This window comes from Dendrobates tinctorius, unplaced genomic scaffold (assembly GCF_039654945.1).
Source record: "Dendrobates tinctorius isolate UK_male_01 unplaced genomic scaffold, ASM3965494v1 ptg000150l, whole genome shotgun sequence".
Classification (NCBI taxonomy): domain Eukaryota; kingdom Metazoa; phylum Chordata; class Amphibia; order Anura; family Dendrobatidae; genus Dendrobates; species Dendrobates tinctorius.
In genome coordinates, this window is record NW_027361817.1 from 8,026,052 (window position 1) to 8,047,206 (window position 21,155).

General features: G+C 42.1%; 1 protein-coding gene across 1 annotated transcript in view; it reads right to left on the reverse strand.

The window, feature by feature from the left end:
• Positions 1–21,155, reverse strand: part of TMEFF2 (transmembrane protein with EGF like and two follistatin like domains 2) — a 1,040,676-nt gene that overhangs the window by 50,962 nt on the left and 968,559 nt on the right. The gene's annotated exons all lie outside the window — the stretch shown is intronic.

The window sequence follows — 21,155 nt, forward strand, 5'->3', positions numbered from 1 at the left end:
CAATCCATTCCTGAGGCTAAGTCCCTCTGCTGCTCTACTGAGCATGGTCACGAGACAACCTCCCATTGGAGGTCGGGAGTCACGTGCTCAGGTCCTTCTCCAGATCTGATTGGTCCATCTCAGAGATCTAGAAGGTCCCGGCAGCGCACGGCTATAAAAGGCCCGCATGGCCGCTCGGCCATGCGCTAGTATAGACTCTTCTTGCTAGATGTGTGAATGGTGATGGATGTATGATTCTGGTGACTGATTTATTAAGATTCTCCTCCCTCTGATATTATGCATGTGGATAGGGAACTATAGAAACAGTCAGCGCCAGTCAGTGGCAAGCCATAGGCCACTGTGCACGCCGCACCTCTACACTAGCGTCTGATGGTGTCATGTCTCTCACGGCACTATCGCATAGCGGCTGAGTCTGCCGCCACACTGCATTCAGCAGCACTTACCGGCGTCCGCAGTTGCGACGCCGCATGCACGGTAGGTCTAGATGGACACCATTCCCTGTCTTGGACCCTGTCCTGTGACCTGATACCGTGCGTGCAATTTTGCTGAGATCTGTGAGTCTAACAGGCTCGGTGTTTATGTTTATGTTACAGCGCCTCTGTGAGTTAACAGAGTCCACTCTGCCCACATCGGGTGACATTGAACCCACGCGCATTATACCGCCATATAGCGCGTCTGCCATTGTCTAGCAGCGATTTTAACACCTACTGCACGGTGGACACCGAGTGGCGAACGCACTTTATTATTTATTTATTTAATGCGTTCTGTCATTCCTAACAAATAATAATATTAGAAAATACGTCCAATTAGAAATGTAGCATAGCTCTTCCAGTTCACTATGGTGCTTGCCCCATGTGCAGGCATTGCAGTAGCTTAGGTATTCATGGTTACGACCACGCATCTAGTGACAGCTAGTTAGCTGTTAGTGTTAATAACCATGGATAACTAATCTACTGCAATGCCTGCACAAGAGGTAAGCAACATAGTGAATCAGATACAAAATTTCTAATTTGAGGTATTTGCTTATATTATTATTATTATTATTATTATTATTATTATTATTATTATTATTATATTTACTACATATTGGGATAGGATCTTGGAGATGGAAATATTCCTTTAAAGAAAGCACAAATTTGTAATGTAAAGTAAAGATATGACTGTTTATGTACTGTAATACTGATTAAATTGATACAATTGATACCTTTGGTGAAGAAATTTGCTTTGCTGTTCTTATTTAATCACCATTTGAAGCTTTCTGCTAATTAGATTTTGGTGCACAGGGTCCGGACTGTACAGGGGGTCCTCTCCTCCCTGTCAGTGATTCCCCGACCCCTCTGCCTGCGATCCATGAATGACCTGCCTCTTCTGTTTGAAATCCCAACAGTGACCTGTCATTCAAAGATCTGAAGCTGGTGGAGGGGGCTGAGGAATCACAGACAGTGAGGAAAAGGCCCAGTGCACGGTCCGCCCTCTGTACACCGAAATCTAATTAACAGAAAGCTTCAAATGGCGATTAAAGAAAAACAAGAAAACAGATTTCTTCACCAAAGATATCCATTTAATCAGTATTATAGTGTCATTACAGCTATTTCTTTACTTTACATTACAAAATCATGCTGGCAGGTTCTCTTTAATAATGCATGGAATTTGTATTGTTAAATTAGGTGGGAGATCCCCTTTAATTCCTTGTCACTAGTGGCGCAATCTATAAAGTGACGGTGCTCAAAAGTGATAGGCGCTTATTAATTAATCAGAGTAAAAGCCGGTATGAAGAAAATAGAAAAGCTGACAGATATGTACAGACCCCACTCTCACTGTACCATGCCCCTGAGCTAGCTTTTTACTCTGATTAATTAATAAGCACCTATCACTTTTGAGCACTGTCACTTTATAGATCGCACCACTGGGTTTGATACCAAGTTATTTGACCGCTTTGCTATTTATTTCATATATGCCATGTAATCAGAGTGAAAATGTTAATTTATATCATGGTAATTTGTAAAATGGATTCCTTTTACCCATTTAAGAAATCATGTCATTATGCCGGTTCCTGAAGACATACAACATGTCACCTTTTGCCTTATGCTGATCTAACTGGTGTACAGTTCATTTTGGTTTCATGTCCATTTTTGTCCCTTTTTCCTTAATTCCTCATAGCCTTGTCATGATGAATAATAGTATTTTATATTAACTATGTACATAGAAATTGAATACTATTGAATAGACTTACTTCCATATTGCTATGCTGGGGCTATTAAGGATTCATTACTTTGCTACTATTATTCAATGCAATTGTTGTACACCAGTAATCACTGCGATCTTTGATGTTATATGACCACCTTACCCCTCCTGGTAATTTTATTCTTGTTGAGTTTTTTCCTTTGAGATATTAAATTTCAATAATTTGGTAATAATTTTTTTTAAATTTTACATATGCACCATTGTGTGTCATAGTCATAGGTTTATTTATTTTTTATTAACCCCTTATTTTTGTTTTTGCGTTTTCATTTTTTTTTTTGCTCCCCTTCTTCTCAGAGCCATAACTTTTTTATTTTTCAGTCAAAATGGCCATGTTAGGGCTTGTTTTTTGCGGGACCAGTTGTAGTTTTGAAAGACACCATTGGTTTCCATTTGTACTGGGAAACAGGAAAAAAAATTCCAAGTGCTGTGAAATTGCAAATAAAGTGTAATTGCACAGTTGTTTTTTTTTAACCATGTTCACTAAATGCTAAAACTAACCTGCAATTAGGATTCTCCAGGTCATTACGAGTTCAAAGACACCAAACATGCCTAGATTCTTTTTTTATTTAAGTGGTGCAGAAAAAATTCAAACTTTGGTAAAAAAAACAAAATGACGCCATTTTCCGAGACCTGTAGCGTCTCCAATCTTCCATGAGCAAGGGCTGAGTGAGTGCTTAATTTTTGCGTGCCAAGCTAACATTTTTATTTAGACCAAGTTGGTGTAGATACAGTCTTTTGAGCGCACGTTATTACATTTTATTGCAATGTAGTGGCGACCAAAAAAAAACATAATTCTGACGTTTTGAATTTTTTACACTTTATGCCATTTAGCGATCGGGTTAATTCTTTTTTTATATTGATAGATCGGGCGATTCTGAATGTGGCAATACCAAATATGTGTTTATTTCTTTTTTTTATATTTTATTTTGAATGGTGCGACGGGGGGGGTGATTTGAACGTTTATATTTTTCTATTTTTTTAGTATTTTTAAAAGCATTTCTTTTGGCTTTTTGCATGCTTCAATAGTCTCCATGGGAGATTAGAAGCTACAGCACTTTGATCGGCTGTGCTACATACAGGCGATGATCAGATCGCCTGTGTGTAGTAGAAATGCTCACTTGCACCCATCGGTGACCTACGATCATGTGACGAGGTCATCGATGGACTGCATTTCCGGCACGCTTATGGAAAGCGCAAGTTAAATGGCGCTGTCAGAGATTGCGATTGCGATTCCACCAGTGGCTGTTAGAGGCATATGTCAGCTGCTCAAAACAGGTGACGTGTTACGAAAGATGTGGGCTCAGCATCGGAGCTCACATCAAAGGGAGGGATTCCAACGTGGGCGCACTTTTAAGCCCAAAGTCGGAAAGGGGTTAAGTTGTGAATATTTATTTTGGCGTACAATTTGCTGTTTTTAAACCAATATGGAAGTATATAAGATGTTTTGATCAGTTTTCAATGTGTTTATTACAGAGGAGTGGTAACTAAAAAACTGCAATTCTGGCATTTTAATTTTCTTTCTTATTACGGTGGAAGTTGATAGGGATAATTAATTTTGATAGATAAAACTTGTATGAATTCAGCAATGTCAAATATATTTTTTGATGGGCTATGATTCAGGGACTGATGCTGATGCTGTGGTGAAACTTAAAAAATCATCCTCACCCACAATTACTTTGAATTTGACAACAAGATCTATCTACAGGAGACTGGCACAGCTATGGGAAGTAAAATGGCTCCACAGTATGCAAATCTTTTCATGGCCAAGCTTGAAAGCGACTTTTTGTCCTCATGCCCCATCAGGCCCCTGGCCTACAACCGCTTCATTGATGATATTTTAATCATCTGGACGGAGTCTGAGCAACAGCTAAAGACGTTCCACGAACAGTTTAATCAATTTCATCCCACCATTAATTTAACACTCAACTACTCCAGCACTGAGATTAACTTTTTGGACACGATCATTAAGCTAAAAAAAATGAAATAGAGACATTCCTGTATCAGAAGCCAATCGACCGTCCAACATACCTTAAATGGGACAGTTTCCATCCAAAACACATAAAGAACTCTATTATCTACAGCCAAGCCATCCGATACAATCGTATATGTTCCAACCCCATGGATAGAGACAAACACCTTGGTCGCCTCAAAAAGACCTTTTTGAATCAGGGTTACCATCCAAGAACAATTGAAAACCAAAATACAAGAGCCACCAGAATGTCAAGGAATCACCTGCTACATTACAAAGCTAAAGAAGAAAATAACCGGGTGCCTCTAGTAGTCACCTACAACCCAAATCTGGAAGTGCTAAGGGGAGCTGCACGGAAATTACCTTTCCTACAAAAAGATGCCCGATTACAATCCATTTTTCTAGACCCCCCCACTGCTGTGTTTTAGGCAGCCCCCAAATTTAAGAAGCATCATTGTCAGAAGCACCCTGTCCCCTCCAACAGCTACAGGAACCTTTCCTTGCAACCAGAAAAAATGTAAAACCTGTCCATTTATAATGACCACGGACAAGATAAAGATCCCCAACTCACATCAGGACTACAAGATCCCAGGTACTTTCAGCTGCATTACATCTTATGTGGTGTACTTAATTATTTGTACAAAATGTCCATCTGGGGGTCTGTATGTGGGGGAGACAGGGCAAAAGCTTAGAACAAGAATGAATGCTCATCGTCACACAATAAGAGAAAAAAGAATGGATCTACCTGTGGCAAAACATTTTTGTATCCCTGATCACAGCAACATGGATATGAAATTACTGGTATTGAAAGGTAATTTCAAGTCTCAGAGAGAGAGAAGAGTTTGGGAGTATAAATTTATGATGACCTTTGACACTCTCAGTGCTGAAATGAATGTGTCGCATGGATTTATGTCTTTTTACATCAATTAAGGAATTTGCTTGTAAGACCTTGTGGAGGCATCACAACACATTAGGCGACCCCAATCAGAGGACTATAAAACATCCTCCTTATCTATGTACTGGTCCAATATTTATGCTTCTCCCTCTCCCATATTTATAGTTCTGCTTCACGTCACTTGTCTTATCTATTGCATTTTTTCTGTGCTGTTTTGTGCATAAATATGTGACTCTTCAAATTTTGTATTAGTCTAGCCTGATGAAGAGACCTGGGTAGTCTCGAAAGCTTGCAATGTGTTACCATCTTTTCAGTTAGCCATTAAAAGGTATCAACCACTGAGGACTCTCAATTCTGAATATTTTTCTATCTACTGGCTAACACGGTACAAAGATAGACATTTTTTAAATGTTTTACTTTATTTTTTCGTTTCTGTAGGGGACTTGAACCTGGGATCACTTGATCACTTTCAATGTGCAGTATACTGCATTATAGTAGTATTACAGAATATATTGAAAATAAGTCTCTTTTGAAGCTCAGCTTAAGGCTGGGGTCACACTTATGAGTGCAATGCGAGTCTCTCGCCTCAATACCTGGCACTGTTGCCGGCGGCTCGTACTGGAGCGTTCAGCTGCATAGAAAGACAGGCAGCCGCACACTCCAGTCTCATGTGCCGGGAATTGAGGTGAGAGACTCGCGTGAGTTTCTCGCATTGCACTCGCAAGTGTGACACCGGCCTAAGGGCTCACTCCCACTTGCGATGAAATCGGACTAATGCAATCCGATAAAAAAATCGGATTGAATTCAGACCAATGTTATTCATCTGCGTTTTTTTACAGCTTGGATCGGATCATGATCAGACTGGAAAAAAATCACAGCATACTGGAATTGTAATCAGTAATCGGGTCGCATCCTGCAATAGAAGTCAATGGATGCAAGAAAAAAAATCATACAACACTCGGTCCATGAGAGTGCTGTCCTATTTTTACACACCGATCGCATTTGAAAAGCCGACAATTCATATGCAGCTACAGTAAAATCACACTGACAGGTTAGAATAGAATAGATAGAATAGAAGTATACACGTAGAATACATATACAGTATATACAGTGCCTTGTGAAAGTATCCGGCCCACTGGAACTTTTCAACCTTTTCCCACATAACATGCTTCAAACATAAAGATACCAAATGTAAACTTTTGGTGAAGAATCAACAAAAAGTGGGACACAATTGTGAAGTTGAACGAAATTTATTGGTTATTTTAAATTTTTGTGGAAATGCAAAAACTGAAAAGTGGGGCGTGTGATATTATTCGGCCCCTTTAGCTTAATACTTTGTTGCACCACCTTTTGCTACGATTACAGCTGCAAGTCCCTTGGGGTATGTCTCTATCAGTTTTGTACATAGAGAGACTGAAATTCTTGCCCATTCTTCTTTGGCAAACAGCTCGAGCTCAGTGAGATTTGATGGAGATCGTTTGTGAGCAGCAGTTTTTAGCTCTTTCCACAGATTCTCGATTGGATTCAGGTCTGGACTTTGACTTGGCCATTCTAGCACCTGGATATGTTTATATGTGATCCATTCCATTGTAGATTCAGCTTTATGTTTGGGATCATTGTCTTGTTGGAAGACAAATCCCCGTACCAGTCTCAGGTCTTTTGCAGACTCCAACAGGTTTTCTTCAAGAATGGTCCTGTATTTGGCTCCATCCATCTTCCCATCAATTTTAACATTCTTCCCTGTCCCTGCTGAAGAAAAGAAGGCCCAAACCATGATGCTGCCACCACCATGTTTGACAGTGGGAATGTTGTGTTCAGGGTAATGAGCTGTGTTGCCTTTACGACAAACATATCATTTGGCATTGTTGCCAAAAAGTTCGATTTTGGTTTCATCTGACCAGAGCACCTTCTTCCATATGTTTGGTGTGTCTCCCAGGTGGCTTGTTGCAAACTTTCAATGACAAGTTTTATGGATATCTTAGAGAAATGGCTTTCTTCTTGCCACTCTTCCATAAAGGCCAGGTTTGTGCAGTGTACAACTGATTGTTGTCCTATGGACAGACTGTCCCACCTCAGCTGTAGATCTCTGCAGTTCATCCAGAGTGATGATGGGCCTCTTGGCTGCATCTCTGATCAGTCTTCTCCTTGTTTGGGATGAAAGTTTAGAGGGACTGCCGGGTCTTGGTAGATTTGCAGTGGTATGATACTCCTTCCATTTCAATATGATCACTTGCACAGTGCTCCTTGGGATGTTTAAAGTTTTGGAAATCATTTTATATCCATATTTGGATTTAAACTTCTCCACAACAGTATCATGGACCTGCCTGTTGTGTTACTTGGTCTTCATGATGCTCTCTGTGCTTCAAACAGAACCCTGAGACTATCACAGAGCAGGTGCATTTACACGGAGACTTGATTACAAACAGGTGGATTATATTTATCATCATTAGTCATTTAGGACAACATTGGATCATTCAGAGATCCACAATGAACTTCTGGAGTGAGTTTGCTGCACTGAAAGTAAAGGGGCTGAATAATATTGCACGCCCCACTTTTCAGTTTTTGAATTTCCAAATAAAATTAAAATAGCCAATAAATTTTAATCAAATTCACAATTGTGTCACACTTGTTGTTGATTCTTCACCAAAAATTTACATTTAGTATCTTTATGTTTGAATCATGACATGTGGGAAGGGAAAAGGTTGAAAAATTCCAGGGGGCCGAATACTTTCGCAAGGCACTGTACATGTCAGTGACCCACACACATATACATGTATCTATATTACAAGATAGATAGATAGATCGAAAAAGAAAGAAAAGCCGGTAATTCAGCAGCTGCAGTAGTGTAAAATCACAGCAGGAGCCGACAGGATAGAAAAGATGGATTACATACAGTAAATACAAATTCAATGGGTAGATAAATAGGTGTCAGTGACAAATACAATTATTACAGAGTGTGTGTGCAGCTTACTGTACATGTATTTAATAAAAGATTATTTTTCGGAAAAAAATGTTGTGGGCTCCCGCGTAATTTTCATAACCAGCAGAGAAAAAGCCAGCGACTGGGGGCAAATGTTATACTGTACGCGGCAGATCATTTAGCATTTATATCTATCATATATATGTGTGTGTGTTTTGAAGAATATTTTCTTTGAGAACGATGTGTAAATGACAGAATTGCTGTCTATAAAAGCTCAAGTAAAATTGCATTGCAATCAGATAGCAATCGCACTGCATTCTGATGTAAATCGGATGCTAGGTGTGAAAAATCATATTATACTTGCATAAAAAATGCATGACACTCGCATGACACTTGTCCGACTCTCCTGCATCAAAATCAGACCGATTTTATAATCGCTAGTATCTTTCCAGCCTATAGTTGAGTATCAGAGGTAACCCATTGGTATTCCATTAGCACACCCCGATCCAATAACAGGGTGCCATGAGAGCTGGTATGCACTACTATCGGCATGTGTTCCTTTTAAATACTGCTAATAAAGACTGACTTCAGTCATGGCTGTAAGACACAGATGATGGCAATCTATATATATCTACTATATAATTGTCTAATTCTGTCTGTCTGTCTGTAATGGAAATCCCACCTTACTGATTGGTCGTGGCAGTTAGGCAGCGACCAATCAGCGACAGTTGCTTAGTCGTCATGGCAACACGGCCGCATTGCTTATTGTACGGGCACATTACAGCCGTTAAAGGTATCACTGCTGCATTGCTCATTACACAGGCACAGTCCTGTACATATTCTGGAGTACAATACATTAGGTAATTAGGTAACAGTAGATCAGTGACTGCAGCTCTGGGTGTAACTTGCGTACAATACATTAGGTGACAGCAGAAAAGTGAATTCAGCTATGGGTGTAACTGGAGTACAATACATTGGGTAAGATCTGAACAGTGACTGCAGCTCTGGGTGTAACTGGAGTACATTTCGCGCTAAGCATTACTGGGACCGGAAGATGCCGGGAGCGTGGTGAGAGGAGAGAAAGAGTCTGGGGGCCGTCGAGAAGTGAGTATATCACTATTTTTTATTTTAACAAAGACTCTAGAATACCCGATGTGATAGAATCATGCCACCATCTAGTATATATATAATCGTCTTATCATGTCTGTCTGTCTGTAACCAAAATCCCACGGCGCTGATTGGTCGCAGCAGCAGCGGCTGGTGCAGTCGGGCGCAGCGCTCAATCGGGTGCAGCGCATCTGTAAAAAAAAGAATTAAAATAAAAGGTTTTACTCACCTTCTGACGGCCCGTGATCTCCACTGCACGCGCCCGGCCTCGCGGTCCCAGTAATGCATTGCGTCTTAGACCGGAGATGATGGTATCCCTGATAAAAAAAGGTCCGAGCACCTTAGAAACGCGTCGCAAATCTGACCATTTCGAGCGCCTCTCCCTTGGTGACGTCACCTGGAGCTAACCCCGCCCCTCTCGTGCCCAACGTTGTCTCACAGCGACGTCTCCCAGGCCGAAGCACGCCGTCTCTCATCCATCCAGCTGCACGGCAGAGACGAAGGTCTCTCCTAGCCCAGGGAGGATTGTTATGATTGAGTCACCGTAGGAGGCAAAAACAGAAATGCTAGCTAAGTCCAGAAAACCAGAGAAGTTGGCAGCTATCGGATTGCAGACCCCTGAACCTATCAACACAACTAGCAGTAGCCGTGGGGGGTTCCTACGATGCCCTAGACCCCTCGATCACAGCCGGAGAATTAAATAGGCCTAAAGAAAGAAAGGGGAAATCTAAACTGCCCCAGAGCAGACCCCAAAGCAATAGGCAGCCCCCAACATATAATGACGGTGAAGCAAGATGAAAACACTAACACAGACAGAAAAATAGACTGAGCAAAGACGGGGCCCAAACTAACTAGATAGAAAAGGACAGGAAGGCTGCTGTCTGCAATCCGTGAAAAACCCTATGAAAATAAGAGCCAACAAACTGACAGTGAAAAAGGCCCTGAAGATGCTAGGCTTCAAAAAAGCTATGTCAGTACTCAGGAATATTCTGAAGACAGAGCTACAGGCGAAAGGAGATTCAGCTCACCCCAGCAGGGAATGGCAGAATACAGAAAAGCAAGGAAAACAACAATCAAACCCAAATGCTAACAGGCAAAGCAGAGAACTTAGCTTTAGAGGAGCAGGAATCAGACTGGTGTCCTAGAGGTCCACAGAGAAATCACCCGCAGGGCAGAAGGGCGTCGCCAGCCTTATATCCAGTCCGTGACTGCACTCAGCCAGTCATCCTCATTAGGCTCAGGTGCCTGATAATCAGGCTCATTACCTTCCTTTACCAGAATAGGGAGTTCACCAGACCTCAGTGACGAAGGGGAAAATGAACTCACAACAGTGCCTCCCCCTTGAGGAGGGGTCACCGAACCCTCAACCACGCCACCAGGGCGATCAGGGTGAGCCCGATGAAAGGCACGCACCAATCTTTTGGCATGAATATCGGAGGCAGAGACCCAAGAATTATCCTCCTGACCATAACCCTTCCACTTAACCAAATACTGGAGTCTCCGTCTAGCCAGACGGGAATCCAGTATTTTCTCTACCTCATATTCCATGTTACCTTCAACCAATACAGGGTCTGGAGGTGCCACCCCAGGAACAACTAGTTCAACAAACCTCTTCAACAAGGACTTATGGAACACATTATGGATTTTAAATGTGACAGGAAGAGCCAAACGAAAAGAGACCGGATTAATAATCTCCAAAATCTTGTAAGGTCCAATAAATCTAGGCTTAAACTTAGGAGAAGCCACCTTCATAGCAATATTTTTTGATGATAACCACACCATATCACCAATCTTAAACTGGGGACCAATGGTCCTATGTCGATTGGAAAACCGCTGGGCCTTTTCCTGGGAGAGAGATAACTTATCCACCACTTGGTCCCAGATCTGGTGCATTCTCTCCACCACAGTGTCAACACCTGGGCAGGCAGAAGGCTCCACCTGCCCTGAAGAAAATCGAGGATGAAACCCAAAGTTGCAAAAAAAAGGTGACATCAAAGTGGCAGAACTAGCTCTATTATTTAAAGAAAATTTGGCCAAGGGCAAAAATGAAACACAATCATCCTGATCAGCGGAAATAAAACATCTCAAATACGACTCCAAGGTCTGGTTTGTTCTCTCTGTCTGCCCATTGGTCTGAGGGTGAAAAGCAGAGGAGAAGGACAACTGAATTCCCAGCTTGGAACAGAAAGTCCTCCAAAATCTAGACACAAACTGAACTCCTCTGTCAGATACAATGTTCTCAGGAATCCCGTGTAAGCGAACCACCTGTTGCAAAAACAGGGGCACCAACTCAGAGGAAGATGGCAACTTAGGGAGTGGTACAAGATGAACCATCTTAGAGAACCTATCACAAATCACCCAAATAACAGTCATTCTTTGAGAGACCGGCATATCAGAGATTAAATCCTTTGAAATATGGGTCCATGGCCTCCTGGGGACCGGCAAAGGCATCAACAACCCACTAGAGCGAGAACAAGATTTAGACCAGGAGCAAGTCCCACAGGACTGCACAAAATTCCTGTCTTCATGAGACAAGGTGGGCCACCAAAAAGAGCGACTCACCAGATCTCTAGTACCAAAAATACCTGGATGACCAGCCAATGCAGAGCAATGAACTTCAGACATCACTCTCTTCTTCCACTGGTCAGGAACATACAACTTTCCACTGGGACAACGCTCAGGTTTGTCCTCCTGGAACTCTTGCAGAGCAAGTCTCAAATCGGGCGAAATGGCAGAAAGAACTACCCCTTCGCCTAAGATGGTAGCAGGCTTGGTCACCACAGGAGAATCAGCAAAGAAACTCCTAGAGTGGGCATCTGCCATGACATTCTTAGTTCCAGGAAGAAAAGAGACCACAAAATCAAAACGTGTAAAAAACAAGGCCCACCTAGCCTGTCTAGCGTTCAAGCGTTTAGCCGACTCTAGGTAAATCAAATTCTTGTGGTCAGTGAGGACCACAACTTGATGTTTAGCTCCCTCCAACCAATGTCTCCACTCCTCAAATGCCCATTTCATGGCTAACAGTTTCCGATTCCCCACATCATAGTTACGTTCGGATGGGGAGAACTTTTGGGAAAAAAAAGCACAGGGATTCATTTTAGATGTTACAGGATCCTTTTGGGACAAAACAGCTCCTGCACCAATCTCAGAAGCATCCACCTCTACCTGGAACGGGAGTGAGACATCAGGTTGCCGCAAAACCGGGGCGGAGGTAAATCTTCGCTTCAGCTCCTGAAAGGAAGCATCAGCTTGAGACCAATTCAACACATCAGCACCCTTCTTAGTCAGATCAGTCAATGGCTTGGCAATACTAGAAAATTTTGCTATAAATTTCAGATAAAAATTAGCAAAACCCAAAAACTTCTGGAGGGCCTTCAAAGAAGTGGGCTGAACCCAATCATAAATGGCCTGTACCTTGGCCGGGTCCATTTCAATAGTTGACGGAGACAAAATAAATCCCAAAAATGAAATCCTCTGTACTCCAAAAAGGCATTTCGATCCTTTGACATACAGGGAATTCTCCATCAAGATCCGGAACACAGTCCGAATATGTTCCACATGAGAATCCCAATCCTTGGAGAAGATCAAAATATCATCCAGATAGATAATCAAAAATTTATCGACAAAGTCTCGGAAAATATCGTTCATGAAGCACTGGAAGACAGAAGGGGCATTAGTGAGCCCAAAAGGCATCACCAGGTACTCAAAATGTCCCTCCGGAGGATTAAACGCCGTCTTCCATTCATCCCCCTGCTTAATGCGGATAAGATTATACGCCCCCCTGAGGTCAAGCTTGGTAACCCAGCAAGCACCTCTAACTCTAGAGAATAGATCCGAAATCAGGGGTAACGGATACTGATATTTAATAGTAATTTTATTGAGGGCACGATAATCAATACAAGGCCTTAAAGAACCATCCTTTTTGGCCACAAAAAAAAACTGGCACCTAAGGGTGAAGAGGATAGTCTAATATGACCCTTCTCCAATGCCTCCTTAATATAGGACCGCATAGCCTCGTGCTCGGGTACAGATAAATTGAAGAGCCGACCCTTGGGAAATTTACACCCCGGGCTTAGTTCAATTGCACAGTCATAACTCCTATGAGGAGGCAAGGACGCAGACTCATTCTCACTAAATACATCATAAAAGTCCGCCAAATAGTCAGGAACATCATGCGACTGAGGAGAGGTGGAAAAAACCGGAGCCTCACTAAAGGCACACCGACAACCTGAACTCACCACAGACACAGATTTCCAATCCAAAACTGGATTATGAATTTGCAACCAAGGAAACCCCAGAACAACGGCATCATGCAGACCATGCAACACCAAAAATCTGCAATTTTCTTGATGGTCTGGAGCGACCCGCATGACCACCTGGGTCCAAAACTGAGGTTTATTTTTAGCCAAAGGATTAGCATCAATCCCCCTCAAAGGGATAGGCGTCTGCAGAGGTGTCATCGGAAATCCACAACATTTAGCAAAATCCAAGTCCATTAGGTTTAGCGCTGCTCCCGAATCCACAAAAGCCTTGGCGGGAAAATGTGGACAGGGAGCAGATCAGAGTAATTGCCAGAAAAAACTTAGGTTGAACACCACCAACAGAAAACGTGTGTGCAAAGCGTTTCTCTCGTTTAGGACAAACAGAAATAATATGCGAGGCATCTCCACAGAAAAAACACAACTTATTACGCCTTCTGAACTCCTGACGTTGCGCCTTAGACAAAACTCTATCACATTGCATAGGTTCAGACGTCTGTTCAACCGGTGGCAACACCTCTCGTGCAATCCTGCGTTCACGTAAACGCCGATCAACCTGAATGGCTAATGACATAGAATCGTCCAGACCAGAGGGAACAGGAAATCCCACCATAGTATCTTTTACGGCTTCTGACAAACCCTTCCGAAAGAGAGCAGCCAAGGCATTATCATTCCAGGTAGTAAGGACCGCCCACTTTCGGAACTTTTGACAGTACAACTCTGCAGAATCTCGACCCTGGTTCAATGCCAACAGGGTCTTTTCAGCCTGATCAATAGCATTAGGTTCGTCATACAACAACCCCAAAGCTTGAAAAAAATGCGTTCACATTAGTCAGAATAGGATCATCTGGTTTCAAAGAAAATGCCCAATCCTGGGGATCGCCACGCAGCAAAGAGATGACAATTTTAACCTGCTGCGCGGAGCTCCCTGACGAGTTAGGCTATCAATGCAAAAAATAATTTACAATTATTTTTGAAACTCAAAAATTTAGATCGATCCCCAAAATATTCATCAGGTGTAGGGATCTTTGGTTCAACAGCATGCGAACGAGCAAGGTAGGCGGAAATTCCCCACACTTCCGCAGCGAGCTGCTCCACATGATCAGACAATTGCTTTATCTCCATTGAGAGAGAAAAAAAAAAATTCCCCCTACGGCCTCAGAGATATAGAGGAAAGAATATACACACACCTTTTTTTTTTTTTTTTTAAACACAATTCTTTCCTGCTATTGAGTACCCTAGGATCTGCGGTATGGCGGGTGATTCTGTTATGATTGAGTCACCGTAGGAGGCAAAAACAGAAATGCTAGCTAAGTCCAGAAAACCAGAGAAGTTGGCAGCTATCGGATTGCAGACCCCTGAACCTATCAACACAACTAGCAGTAGCCGTGGGGGGTTCCTACGATGCCCTAGACCCCTTGATCACAGCCGGAGAATTAAATAGGCCTAAAGAAAGAAAGGGGAAATCTAAACTGCCCCAGAGCAGACCCCAAAGCAATAGGCAGCCCCCAACATATAATGACGGTGAAGCAAGATGAAAACACTAACACAGACAGAAAAATAGACTGAGCAAAGACGGGGCCCAAACTAACTAGATAGAAAAGGACAGGAAGGCTGCTGTCTGCAATCCGTGAAAAACCCTATGAAAATAAGAGCCAACAAACTGACAGTGAAAAAGGCCCTGAAGACGCTAGGCTTCAAAAAAGCTATGTCAGTACTCAGGAATATTCTGAAGACAGAGCTACAGGCGAAAGGAGATTCAGCTCACCCCAGCAGGGAATGGCAGAATACAGAAAAGCAAGGAAAACAACAATCAAACACAAATGCTAACAGGCAAAGCTGAGAACTTAGCTTTAGAGGAGCAGGAATCAGACTGGTGTCCTAGAGGTCCACAGAGAAATCACCCGCAGGGCAGAAGGGCGTCGGCAGCCTTATATCCAGTCCATGACTCCACTCAGCCAGTCATCCTCATTAGGCTCAAGTGCCTGATAATCAGGCTCATTACCTTCCTTTACCAGAATAGGGAGTTCACCAGACCTCAGTGACGAAGGGGAAAATGAACTCACAACAGAGGATGCTCCCTCGGCGGTTCATTTCTCTTTCAACTCCAGCTGCACCATGCAGCTACTTGACAGCGGGCATTCAGCGGAAGCACATCCTGATTCATCCAGTGCTTCCTCCCGGCACTCTCCTGCATCCGTCAGACTCCAGTAAGTTTTGTGCCTGCTCCCTTGACCCTGTACAGCCGCGACTGTGTTATTGTATATGCTTAACAAATACCCTCAGGTGCTACTTTGGTCACTGTAGTGGTAGCCGTGTTAGATTAAGCCAATCCTTATTGTAAGCACAGTTTTTGTGCCTGCTCCTTTAGGCCTTATACAGCCACAATTGTTTTAGTGTAAATGCAAAACAATCACTCACAGGTGCTACTTCCACCACTCTAGTTGTGGCCGTGTTATATCCAGCCAACTTTCAGTGTAAGCGCAGGAGTTATCACATGATATAGCATTTTCTCCTCACTGTAGTCAGGACTAGCACAGAACTTGATTTTACACCAGCAGCTCTTATTTGTCACTCTCTTTTCCTTTATAGGAGCGCCAGTGTATTATACAATATATAATTTTTTTATTTTACCAGAGACCATGCATACAAGGAAAGGGGGGTGACGGGACCATGCATACCAGGAAAGGGGGGTGAGGGTGACCATACATACCAGCAATGGGGAGGAGAGGACCATGCATACCAGCAATGGGGGGGAGGGGGACCATGCATGCCAGCAATGGGGAGGAGGGGGACCATGCATATCAGGATTGGGGGGTGAGGGGACCATGCATATCACGATTGGGGCGTGAGGGAACCATGCATGCCAGGAAAGGGGGGGTGACGGGACCATGCATACCAGGAAAGGGGGGTGAGGGGGACCATGCTTACCAGGAAAGAGGGGTGAGAGGACCATGCATACCAGGATTGGAGGGTGAGGGGACCATGCATACCAGGATAGGGGGGAGGGGTACCATGCATATCAGGATTGGGGGGTGAGAGGACCATGCATATCAGGATTGGGGGGTGCATTATTATTAAAACTTCAGAAATAAACTACATACATATTCTCGAATACCTGATGCGTTAGAATCGGGCCACCATCTAGTTTAATATAATCTGTCACGTGTGCAGAGAGCTTAGCTCCTGAGAGATCATCCTCATTATCACTTTCATCTATGGTTAAGGAAGTGTTCAATGACCCCTCCATCTGCAGACTACAGGATACACTGATACTTGTTACGAGCAAGTTTTTTCTTGCTAGAAAATGCATGTTGCATCCGGATTCACTTTAGGCAGTGACTCAGACAGTCACACATAGCCACTGTGGGGCCATTTGATATTTATGGACATATGCGTGGTTTATCCATTTACCCCATTGGCGTTTATTTCTATTTAAACTCCCCTGATAAATCCCCACTACTGGGGAAGAAATGCGTAGGGAGGATTATGACCTTATTTGTTTGATGGTGGTTGTCCATAGCAGGGTCCACTTGGGGCCTCTCCTTGTTAGGAGAAGAGTAATACAGGAGCACAACAGGGAACTAAGGGAATTATCCCATAACCCCCCCTATCTTGTGACTTGATGTGGAGCATTCGTTCCTGGATAGGAGCGTTTAGTGGACCTGCTGTGGCTATACATCCACCCTATTGGAGAGCCCAAACCATTTTTTAAGCACTGGTTTGCACAAGCACTTTATATTTGGGTATCTCTGTGTTAGTTTTTGTGTTTTTTAACATCATTTAATTAAAAGTTATATTTTAATAATTTTGGGAGACTCTCCAAGCTACACTCTAGCAATTCTCTTTGGATTGCATGAAAAAAAAAATTCAAGGATAAAAACTACTAGAGCGCAACGTGTGCACCATCTATCATGAGTTCTGCGTTCCCTTCATTGATTATTGTGGACTTAGACTTGATAGCTTTACCTTGTCAAGAAGGTTTGCAGTAGATGCAAGTGAATGGGCAAGGTTCTTCACTTGCAATTTGTTTCAAGCTCTTAGAAATGAATATTCCTTTTATAGGACATCTTTTATAGGTTATTAGTCATCATGAGAAACCTCAACGGAACTCAACTGAACAATATTTTTTGCTGTTGTTACTTAATGCTAGTAGTATACTTATTATTATTTGTTTATTTTATAAAAGCTACAGAGAAATATTTTCGTTTTTCATGTAATTTCTGATATGAATTGCAATGTAATTAAAATTCTTTTCTTAGTGGATTTGTCTGGATCAAGGTTTCACAAAGAAACAAGAATGAGTGTGGTATGCTTACGGTAAGAGCATAATGTAAATGTGAATTCATTGAGATCTTCCACACTGAATGTTTCAGTTCAACTGTCTGTCATCACAGTAATTAATTATATTCACATTTGCTTTTGTTTTTCCTCAATCATTACAAATCATTAAGAGAACATAAGAGCAGAAATAATATTTTCTATAAAAAAAGCACTGTCCTTGAAATTATGAAAGCAGATACAGCATTGATTGGAAGAAACTAGCAATCAAGTCTGTGTGTATTGCGAGATTTTAACCACCGATATACAAAAGGCTAAGGTTTTCAATCTTCTTAACTGAATTCTTCCTGAAAACATGTAGACAACATAAATCATTTTAGTTAATTTGAACATTTCATTTCCCAGATGGGACATTGGAGGTGGGAGGGCACAGAAATCATATTTGTTTCTAACATACTTGTCATCTTATAATGGAATAATTTTTCTCCTACTGCACGCTATTGAGACAAGTGATTACATACCAAATGGACATAATGGAAAGAAGCTAAATGGATTGAGAAATACAGTGGAGGAAATAAGTATTTGGTCCCTTGCTGATTTTGTAAGTTTGACCAATGACAAAGGCATGAACAGTTTATAATGTTAAGGGTAGGTTAATGTCAACATTGAGAGAGAGAATATCAAAAATAAAATCCAGAAAATCACATTGTATAGATTATATAAATTTATATGCATTTTGCAGTGAGAAATAAGCATTTGATCCCTCTGGCAAACAAGACTTAATACTTAGTGGCAATACCCTTGTTGGCAAGCCCAGCAGTCAGACATTTTTGTAGTTGATGATGAGGTTTGCGCACATGTCAGGAGGAATGTTGGTCCACTCCTCTTTGCAGATCATCTCTAAATCATTAAGATTTTTGAGGATGTCACTTAGCAACTCAGATCTTCAACTCCCTCCATAAGTTTTCTATGGGCTTAACCCGTTAACAACCAGAGGTATTTTTGGTTTTGCATTTTCATTTTTTGCTCCCTTTCTTCCCAGAGCCATAACGTTTTTATTTTTTGGTCAAAATGGCCATGTGAGGGCTTGTTTTTTGCGGGACGAGTTATGCCAAATACCATTGGTTTTACCATTTTGGGTTACAGTAAATGGGAAAAAAAATTCCAAGTGTAGTGAAATTGCAAAAAAAAGTGCAATCCCACACTTGTTTTTTTCTTTTTTTTTTTTACTAGATTCACTAAATGGTAAAACTGACCTGCCATTATGTTTCTTTAGGTCATTATGAGTTCATAGACACCAAACATGTCTGGGTTCCATTTTATCTATGTGGTGAAAAAAAATTCCAAAGTTTGTAAAAAAAAAAAAATAAAGTTGCCATTTTCCGTGACCAGTAGCATCTCCATTTTTCAAGATCTGTGGCCATGTAGGGGCTTACTTTTTGCGTGCCGACATTTTTATCGGTACCATTTTGGTGCAGATATGTTCCCTTGATCGCCAGTTATTGCATTTTATTGCAATGCTGCAGCGACCAAGAAAAAGTAACTCTGGCTTTTCGATTTTTTTTCTCACTACGCCGTTAACTGACTTGAGTAATTATTTTTTATATTGATAGATCGGGCAATTTTAAATGCGGCAATACCAAATATGTGTACATCTCTTTTATTAATTGTTTTATTTTGAATGGGGCAAAAGGGGGGTGACTTGAACTTTTATATTTTTTATTTTTGTAATATTTTTAAAAACATTTTTTTTTACTTTTTGCATGCTTCAATATTCTCCATGGGAGACTTGAAGCTGCACTTGTCTGATCGCCTCTGCATCCCTCTGCATCAAAAATGCTCACTTGCTATAATCGCCGACCACTAGGCGGTGTTCATATCGATCCAGCAATGACAACCACAGGGGTCTTCTCCTGACCCGCGGTCATGTGACACGGGTGTCAATGGGAGGAGGAAAGGACGCGCTTCCTGCACATGCATGTTAAATGCTGCTGTCAGAGTTTGACATCGGCATTTAACATGTTAACAGCCGCGGGTGAATCGCAATTTCACCTGTGGCTGTTCTGGGCACATGGCAGCTGATCAGATCATCTGTCATGTCCCAGAAAAGAAGCTGGCTCACTGCCGGAGCCCGCACCAAACAGAGGGAGGCGTTCAGTTCTACTGATCATCAGGTTATAATTACTGGATCAACAGCCAGCATTAGTTTGGCCCAATACCTTGTCAATGTCAGACTTTCATCAGAAACTAGTGGCATGGGAAGAGATGTTGGAAGATGTTTAACTGCTTCCCATGCCACCGGTTTCTGATGAAAGCCTGACATTGACTATAATAGCACATGTCAGTTTGTGTCTGTCATTGGACATTAAAGGGTTAAGTTCTGGAGACTGGCTAGGCCACTCCATGACCTTAATGTGCTTATTTTCTGAGCCACTCCTTTGTTACCTTGGCTGTATGTTTTGGGTCACTGTCATGCTGGAAGACCCAGCCACAACCCATTGTTATGCCCTGGCAGAGGGAAGGAAGTTGTCATTAATGATTTTATGGTACCTGGCTCCATCTACTGTCCCACTGAAGCAGTGAAGTAGTCCTGTGCCCCAAAACATAATGTTTTCACCTCCATGCTTGACAGTGGGGACAGTGTTCTTTGAGTCATAGGTATTTCTCTTCCTTCAAACACGGCGAATTGAGTTAATGCCAAAGACCTTAATATTTGTCTCATGTGACCACAGCATCTTCTCCCAATCATTCACAGAATCATAGAATCGTAGAGTTGGAAGAGACCTCCTGGGCCATCTGGTCCAACCCCCTGCTCAAAGCAGGATTCGCTAAATCATCCCAGTCAGATGTCTGTCCAGCCTCTGTTTGAAGACTTCCATTGAAGGAGAACTCACCACTTCTCGTTCCACTCATTGATCACTCTAGCTGTCAAAAAGTTTTTTCTAATATCTAATCTGTGTCTCCTCCCATTCAGTTTCATCCCATTACTTCTAGTCTTTCCTTGTGCAAATGCGAATCATCCTGGTGTTCACTGGCAATATTCAAACAGGCCTGCACATGTGCCTTCTTGAGCAGGAGGACTTTGCGGGCACTGCAAGATTTTAAACTTTTACGGCGTAATGTGTTACCAATGGTTTTCTTGGTGTCTGTGGTCCCAGCTGTCGTGAGATCACTAACAAGTTCCCCCTGTGTAGTTTTAGGCTGATCTCTCACTTTCCTCATGATCAAGGATACCACACCAGGTGAGATTTTGCATGGTGTCCCAGATCGATGTTGATTGACAATCATTTTAATGTATATTTCTTCCATTTTCTTACTATTGCACTGTTGTCTCCTTCTCACCCAACATCTTACTTATGGTTTTTTAGCCCATTCCAGCTTTGTGCAGGTCTATGATCTTGTCTCTGGCATCCTTATAAACCTCTTTGGTCTTGCCCATGTTGTAGAGGTTATAGTCTGACTGAGTAATTGAGTATATGG